Raw genomic sequence first — 8,228 nt, forward strand, 5'->3', positions numbered from 1 at the left:
TAAGTTTTTTTTAAATAAGTTTTTAAAAAGTTTGAATTTAATTAAGTTTGAATTAAGTTAGGTTTGAAATAAGTTCGAATTAAGTTTGAATTTAATTAGGTTTGAATTAAATTAGGTTTGAATTAAGTTAGGTTTGAAATAAGTTTGAATTTAATTGGGTTTGAATTAAATTAGGTTTGAATTAAGTTAAGTTTGAATTAAGTTTGAATTAAATTAGGTTTGAATTAAGTTAGGTTTGAATTAAGTTAGGTTTGAATTATGTTTGAATTAAAGTTTTAATTTAATTATTCGAGAAAGGTTATTGAACCCATGTTAGATTCAAACTTAGCTTTGGGTTAATCAAGCAGGCGTCCTAAGGATAAATTTTCAGTTCAGTGGCGAGACATATGACCTACTTGTATATCATTAGACCACTTGCTGAAGACTTTCCAAACTGTTCCCGCCCAAAAAACTTAGTACTAAATTTTGGTTTAACTAGTCCATGTTTGACTGGGGTAGTTTCGGTCAGATGCACTAAGTCTAGTGCACCAGGTAGAATTCCATATTCAGCCTAGACATGCCTTCGATAAAGTTTTCTTGACGTACTATCATCCCAATCCATTCTGATGCTATGTTGTAGGGTTTGGTAAACCTTTTTAACTAACCGTTCTAAAATAATAGAAGATGCACGATATGGTATATAACAGATAAGTATGCATGATCATGACAAGTCAAACAATTCAAACAAGTCATGCATGATACAAATTGTTTATTAATATTCTTGTTTTGTTATTGTTGTTTTATTATTATTGTTATTGTTGTTTTTATTTAAATTGTTATTATTTATTATTATTATTTAGTGTTGTTGTTTTATTATTGTTATTATTTAATATTTATTTATTATTATTGCTATTATTTATTAGTATTGTTGTTGTTGTTATTATTATTATTATCAATATTGATTAGTTTCATAATTATAAGGTACATGATTATAATTAAGTTTACGAAAGTTTTGTTTTAGATTTGGTTTTGATTTATAACTTAAATCTAGATTTTGATAAAATTATTAATAATATTTTCTAATTTATTGATTTTATTTTTCTAGTTTTCTAAATTTATAGTTTAATTTCTTATTTTTACTTTCTAAATTTTTAGTTAAATTCTGTTTACTGTTAGTTAATCTTAGATTATTATTATTTTGATTCAAATTATCTTGAATACATTGATTAAATAAATCTGAATCTTGATTAAGGTTTGGGTTAATTTGGTCAATTTTAGTTATATTTGAATTAATTAAGTTTTTATTATTTTTGTTAAGTAACGTAGGATTTTCATGCTTTTTCAAATTCAAACTATAATTCAGAGAAGGATCTAAAGCATATAATTTTTCATATAACAAAAATTTATTTACCATATTTGCTCCCCCTGAATCCTTGGGTCTTCTCTCCGGACATTGAGATTTATAGTGTCCCATCTTATTGCACTTGAAACATTCGATGTGGTCCTTCCTTTTCCGGACTCTAGGCATCGGTTCCTCCTTTGCCTCCGATTGTGCGGATCGGTTCATATGGCATTTATTTTTGTAGTGTCCCTTTTCACTGCAACTAAAACATGTTATATGAACCTTAAATTTAGAATTGGCAATTTTACCTTCTGAATCCTTATTAGGATTCTCCCCCTTGACCATTGTCATTTCATGTTTAGGCTCGAGCATTTGGTCGTACTCAGGTTCAAGTTTAGACATTTGTTCTGACTTAAGTTCGGATCCATCAGCCTCCTCCTCAGCCATTAGTGCGATGAAATTGATTTGATCTTGTTCTTCGGATCCATCAGCCTCCTCTGAGGATAGCTCTCCGGATTCAGACTCAGATTCAAACTCACTTTTGTTTTGATCTTCTAGCCTTGACGAAGTCTCGTGAAGCTTGATCAATTTGGTCCACATCTCGAACGCGTTCTTGTAACCTTCTAATTGACACAAGACTTCATTAGGCAAAATATTTATTAACATATTCATTACCTTTGTGTTAGATTCTGAGTCTCGAGAAGGTTGTCTTAGTGCAATCCAGTTATCGAAATTGTTGCTTCTAACGAAGCATTCCATCATTTGCCTCCAGGAGTTGAAGTAAGTTTTGTCGTACGACGGAGGTTCATAGGTACTTCGCCCTTCTTGATATGTCATTGACATTCTTGCAAGAAAGAAAATTACAAACCAATTTCCAAGACTTTCGTCTTGAGATTAGTAGTGCTTGAATAATAATAAGAAAAGAATATTCTAAAAGAGAATAAATTAAAGAAAAGAAAAAGTTTTAACAAATGCTTTGAAAAACGGTTAAGTTATTTCAGAGCTAACGAGGCTTTGATACCAATTGATAGATCGGAAACTCGTGATAGAGGGAGGGAGGGGGTGAATATCGCTTGTTTAAAACTTTTCTTTTCCATTTTAAAACTCAAAGTTAAGCAGCGGAAATTAAACAAAGAGACACGTTCTTTTACTTCGTTCGGAGCCTAGCTCGACTCCTACTTGAAGGTCCGCGGTCCTTGACCGCTCCGATGGGAAAATCACTATAACTCTTCTTTCCGAAACCCTCGGAAAGAAGCAGATCGTACAGATACAAAGATGTTTAAGATAGTAACACTCCTACTATCTTAAATGAATTTAAGTGCAATACAAAATTAAAGATACCGACAATAGATTTGAAAGTCAAAGCTCGGTCGGCACTATCGGAATGACTTGCAGAGTTGATGAAGCACGAACAGCTTGCAGAATAGAACTTGAGTTGATCAGAAAGTCTCACTGTAGCCTCTGACTTCGAGCACTTTTTATAAGTTCCTTGAGCGTTCGGTCGACCGATCCCTCTGTTCGTTCGACCGAACCTCGCTCCATTCCTTCCTTGCCGAAAATAGAAGCTGGCTCGATCTTTTGTAGTAAATGCTCATAAATGGTTCAGTCGACCGGACTTATTTTTCGGTCGACCGAATAGTCTATTTCCTTGTTCGTCAAAATCAGCCGAGATCTTCATTAATGCTGCAATTAATTCTGATTGGATCGGTCGACCGATCCTCCGGTTCGGTCGACCGATCAGCCCTTTTTCCCTTTTCTGCTGATCGCTGCTGATGAGCTGTCCAGTGCTGAGTCAAGCTAGTTCGGTCGACTGATCCTCCTGTTCGGTCGACCGATCAGGCCAAACCTGCAAAACAGAGTTAAACAATATTCCTACAAAACAAAAGTTAGAACAGTAATAATATATTATGCATGAGTAATATTAGACAGTAGAACTGTCTTAATCTCAACTTGGAAATCTTCCCAGTTTCTTCAGTTGGATCAGCGACCTTAAGTTGTTTCCTTCGGGAACTCGACTTCACTGTTGCTCCTCCAGTTGCTTACCTCAACTTTCCTGCCAAACATAGTCCTCCAGACCTGTTTGGACTTTTGCCTGCTCAGTGTCTGATCGCCCGATCCACTAAGACTTTTCCTGCAATACTACATTAGCCAACAGTAATAATAGTAATAGCCTATCTTGGAGTTCACTCCTCCAAGACTTCTCGTTACCTAAGGTTACCACCCCCTAGGATTTTCTCCACTTGGCTTCACTCACCAAGACTCAGTATTCGGCTACCCAGGGATCAAGTCCTCCAGACCTATCCACCTGGCTTCCACGATATACCGAGATTTTCCTTACCTAGCCTACAACTAGAACTCAGTATTCGGCTACCTAGGGATCAGGTCCTCCAGACCTATCCACCTGGCTTCCACGATATACCGAGATTTCTCTCCTTGCCTAGCCTCCAACTAGGACTTCCCTTGCTTAGCCTACAACTAGGACTTCCCTAAATCAAGCTCCATACTTAAACATACTTAAACATATTTGTCTGACATTAAAACCTTGGAGGTCGATTGCACCAACAGTTGAAGTGTGAACTGTGGTGTAGATTTTCTTGGTTTAATTCTGTTTCTTTTATCATTGTTGATGTTTGTGTTGAATTGTGGTTGAATGCTTATATTAACTTGATCTTCCATGCTTAAATTGCACGTACTATGTTCAATTTGATTAATGCTCACAACATGTTCGATGAAATGCTTCAACCAATAATTAGGTTTATTTGGATGCATTTTAGTTCGGTTAATTCTTGCTTTGTCTTGTTCTTTCAATTTAGTTGAGTTCTAATTTCGATTGAATGCAATTAGGATAGATTAGTTTAGGTTTTGTTTCATGCTTTAGGCTTCATTATATTCTTAGTTTCGTTAATGCTTTATTTCATGTTATGCCCATTGATAGATAATCTTGTATCGTAGTGTGACAATGTGATGTAGGAAAATCTTCAATGGTTAGTTAGGATAGATATAGTTTTCTTTACTTGCATTGTCTTTCATTATTTAGATTAGATTTCATTTGATGCTTCGCTATTTCATTCTCTAGATTAATCGTGTTGATAATTAACCCATAGCGTAGAATGACAATACGTTGTGGATTAATTATTGGCACATAGTTAGATTTCATTCCAGCACTAGATTAATTTCGTACTTGTTCTGCTTTTAATTTGTTAAATTTAGAATAAAAAACCTAAACCCATTTCAATATTGAAAACCCCAAAAAATAGAAATAATATACAATCCTAGATTACCATCCTATCGTTACTTTCATTGACGGACGCCCCGAGTCATTCCTATGCTACATTAGCGTATGAGGAGTTTGGTACTTCATCATTTGAGTTTTCTTCGAGTTCATTCTGTTGCATATCATCATCAAAGAAGCAAGCAATCAAGCGTGATGAGCTATTCATCCCCCCCTCTAGCATATTTCTACCCTAACAGTGGGAACATCAATGGCTACTTCATTGAATCTTTGAATGTATTCCCTCAGTGTTTCTTTTGATATCTGCAGCAAGGCAAAGAGGTTGAGAGGGTTCTTATGGTACCTTGGACTATTGGTAAAATGTTAGAGAAAACTCTTTTAAAGTCCCCAAAGTATAGGATAGATGATGGATGTAGCTGATTGAACCATCTCTATGTCGGGCCTGAAAGTGTTGTCAAAATCACTTGACACTTAACGCCATTAGTATATTAGTTTAACAGAATGACATTTTCATACTTCAAGTGGTGATCCTCTCGATCAGTCTTCCTAACATACTGTTCAAATTGCAAGGGCCTGAATCAGCAAGGCAGTTTGTTTTATAGAATCTCTTAGGAAAAGGGGGTACTCGGTAAATCTATTTCTTGCTTGATAGCAGGGCCTTTGCCCTTCCAAGGGTCTTTGAGGAGTGCATTCCCTTAAAAGGATCCTTGAGACCATTCATATCTCAGAGGTATTTCTGCTAGCGTCCGGATCAGTGCCCATTGATTGCAATGGCTTGGAGTTCCGATCGAGGGCTTGGGTTCTCTTAGCTGAGGCTGTGGGTGCTCTTCACAGTGAGGAATTTTCCACTTGCTATTTCTGCATGATCTCTTATGCTTTAGCTGTTACCAATAAATTAAGGTCTTCTTGAGATAAGGTGATGGAAGCAGTTTTCCAGTGTCATCTATTTTAACATTTTAGATTAGGCATATATTCCCACAAATGATGCTAAATTTGATCATGTTTTAAATTGATAAAAGTTAGAATACTGGTGAGCTAGCTTCAAAATTGATTGGAAGAAGACCTTGAAGTAGGAGCACCTATAAGCTCATGAAGTAGGGAATGGAAAGTAGCTTTAAAATACCGGGAAAAAAAATAGGGAATATTAATAAGGGAATTTTCCGGAATTTTTAGAAATTTTTCGGGAATTTTTCGGAGCTCGTACGGACGAGTTAACGGGGATAAAAATGGGGTCCGGAAAAGCCTGTTTAGGCTACCTCGTTTTAAAGAGGAAATGTTTGATTTTTCTCCCTTTTTCTTTATTCTTTTTCTTATTTTCCTCCGCCGTTTTCTTTCATTGCCGCGCGCCCGAAGTCCTCACCCCCTTGCCCTAACCGGCGCCGAGCTAACCGCTCGCGATTTAAGCCCCGATCAAGGTTTGTTCCTTTTTCTTCTTCTCCGCTCTGCCGTCCCCAAATCGCCGGTGCCTAGCCTCTGCCCCGACTCCAGCGATGCCACTGCCGGCACCGATTTCCCAGCCTCGGCTGCCTTTCCTCTATGCCCTAGCATCTCTGCCGATGCCACTGTCTCTCTTTCTCCCGACGCCGAGCAGCACCGAGCCCTAGGTGCCAACGCCGTCGACGCCTTTTTCCGACCTCTTCTGTGCCACTCCGAGACTCCTTGTCCGAGTTCTCACCGTGCCCTAGCCCCCGCTCAGCAGATAGCCGGCTGCCAACACTCAAAGCAATTGTCGATTTGTAGCCTCTGCCCTAGCCTCTGTTTCCGACGCTGGTAAGGGTTCTGCCGTGGCCACCACTTGGGATCTGTATGTCGTCGTCGCCCCTTTGCTCTGGTTTACTGCCTCAGTAGCCCTTGCTGGAAACAACACCGGTGACCTAACTCCTCCGTCCTCTAATCCAGTGAGCTACTGGATGAAGGTAAGGATTAGGTTGAAATTTTAGTTGTGCACTAGTAGTTGATTGGGTTGTTGATGCATTTGTAGTGTGATTTCTTTCGATTCGATTGTTGGAAGACAGTGACCTAGTTGGTTCCGGTTATCACAGCATCAAGAGTTTGTTGCTGTCTCTGTTTGATTCCGGCCACCACCCCCTGTCAACAGCTTGACACACCTGAGGTAAGATTAGGTTGTAAGATGGGTTGTTGTTTGATTTGTGATTCCCAATTATTGATCTCAACATGATCTGATCAGTAGGAAGGATTCCAGCAGCAAACGATCCTACTTCCAACAGTGATAAAACGGCTGTGAGTTTCAGGTAAGGCATAGGAATTTGATATATGCTATTGATCATGTATGGGTTGAATTGGGTTTATGTGTTGGTCAGGGATTTGCCCTAAACTAGGGTTAGAGAGTTATTTAGCTATTTATGAGAATGTAGCTAAATGAAATATATTTATATTCGTGACACAGGATCTTGACGCGAGACGAGTATCTTGGAGTCAGATTTGGATCACTTTATTGGAGGCGGGTACTTTGACTTGTGTCTTTTGATATGCATGATAATATGTTTAACATATAACAGTAATTGTGTTACTTGTTTATTTCGGTTGGTCACTACATGATTAGTACATGTTGTTTGTTTATTTATTCTGCATTGCATATTGTCTACCTGATCACATATGCCTTAGGTAGTGACCTAACCACATGCTCTGTTATATTCTGGATCTAGGGTTTATTTGATACCCTCTTCGATTTGTGTACCTTCTATTTGATACGTCTTCTTGTGGTACACACTTTGTATCTATTTATATGGATCATGCCATGTTATTCATGAGATTGCCATGTTCAGTATCATGCATCATGATTGCATGCTGTGCGATTCTCGGCTCTACTTTGGTTGAGCTCATCGCCAGTTACATGTACTGCACACATCACCCATGGATTTGTATATCTGGCTGGTGTGTGGCGGTTCTGCTGTTTGGCTCCGTGTAGCCGGCAGACAGTTCCGCCTGCTTGGCTCCGTTGGCATTTAGGGTAGCAGCGGCAGATGGTGGACTTTGTTTGGCTCCTGGTCGAGACTCAGTGGTAGCCGCAGAGATATCCTCCCGCCATCGTGTCGGAGATGAGAGCATTGAGCTCCCCATTTATGATTTGGGGTCACGGACAGAGTACTCCGACAAGATCCCGCTTACTCGTCATTGCACAGGAGCATTGATTTCAGAGTATGGGGTTGACATATGCATTTATTGTATTTTTATTTGCTTGTGATTGCTGCACTTATATGCTACATTTGTTTGGATGCATTGATTGACATGCATACAGGATTATGACTCACTCGGTCTGACGACCTGTTACCTTTATACTTTGATCCGGTCAGTACAGTTATCTTCTGATTTCATTTCAGTTGCATTTATCCTCCTCATATTCAGGAGACTGTACGCATGATTAGTGTTGTCTGTTATTTGTTTTATTATGCATATCAGTTGTACCTGCTGAGTGTTGGACTCACCCCGCCTCCATTGTTGATATTTTCAGGTTGAGGCTGTCCGGAGCAGTTCCAGTCGCTGGCCCCCCATCTGCACGTAGAGCTAGTTCTCTACTAGGTTGTTATTTGCTTTATTTTGGTTTTTCTTCCATCAGACTATGTTTTAGTTTTGTTTTGGATTTTATTTATGGATATTGTACGGATTGTTACCGTTTGATGGATTTTTGGATGGTTTGGTTTTTATTCTACTATA

The 8,228-nt window shown here is 38.5% G+C and overlaps 1 long non-coding RNA gene across 1 annotated transcript; it reads left to right on the top strand.

The window, feature by feature from the left end:
- Positions 1-5,762: 5,762 nt before the first annotated feature.
- On the top strand, positions 5,763-7,015 carry LOC121982760. Its single transcript, XR_006112238.1, has 4 exons — positions 5,763-6,469; positions 6,596-6,666; positions 6,742-6,805; positions 6,961-7,015. It is a non-coding gene; the product is annotated as an uncharacterized LOC121982760 (long non-coding RNA).
- Positions 7,016-8,228: the final 1,213 nt, after the last annotated feature.

The sequence above is a fragment of the Zingiber officinale genome, chromosome 5A (assembly GCF_018446385.1).
Source record: "Zingiber officinale cultivar Zhangliang chromosome 5A, Zo_v1.1, whole genome shotgun sequence".
Lineage (NCBI taxonomy): Eukaryota > Viridiplantae > Streptophyta > Magnoliopsida > Zingiberales > Zingiberaceae > Zingiber > Zingiber officinale.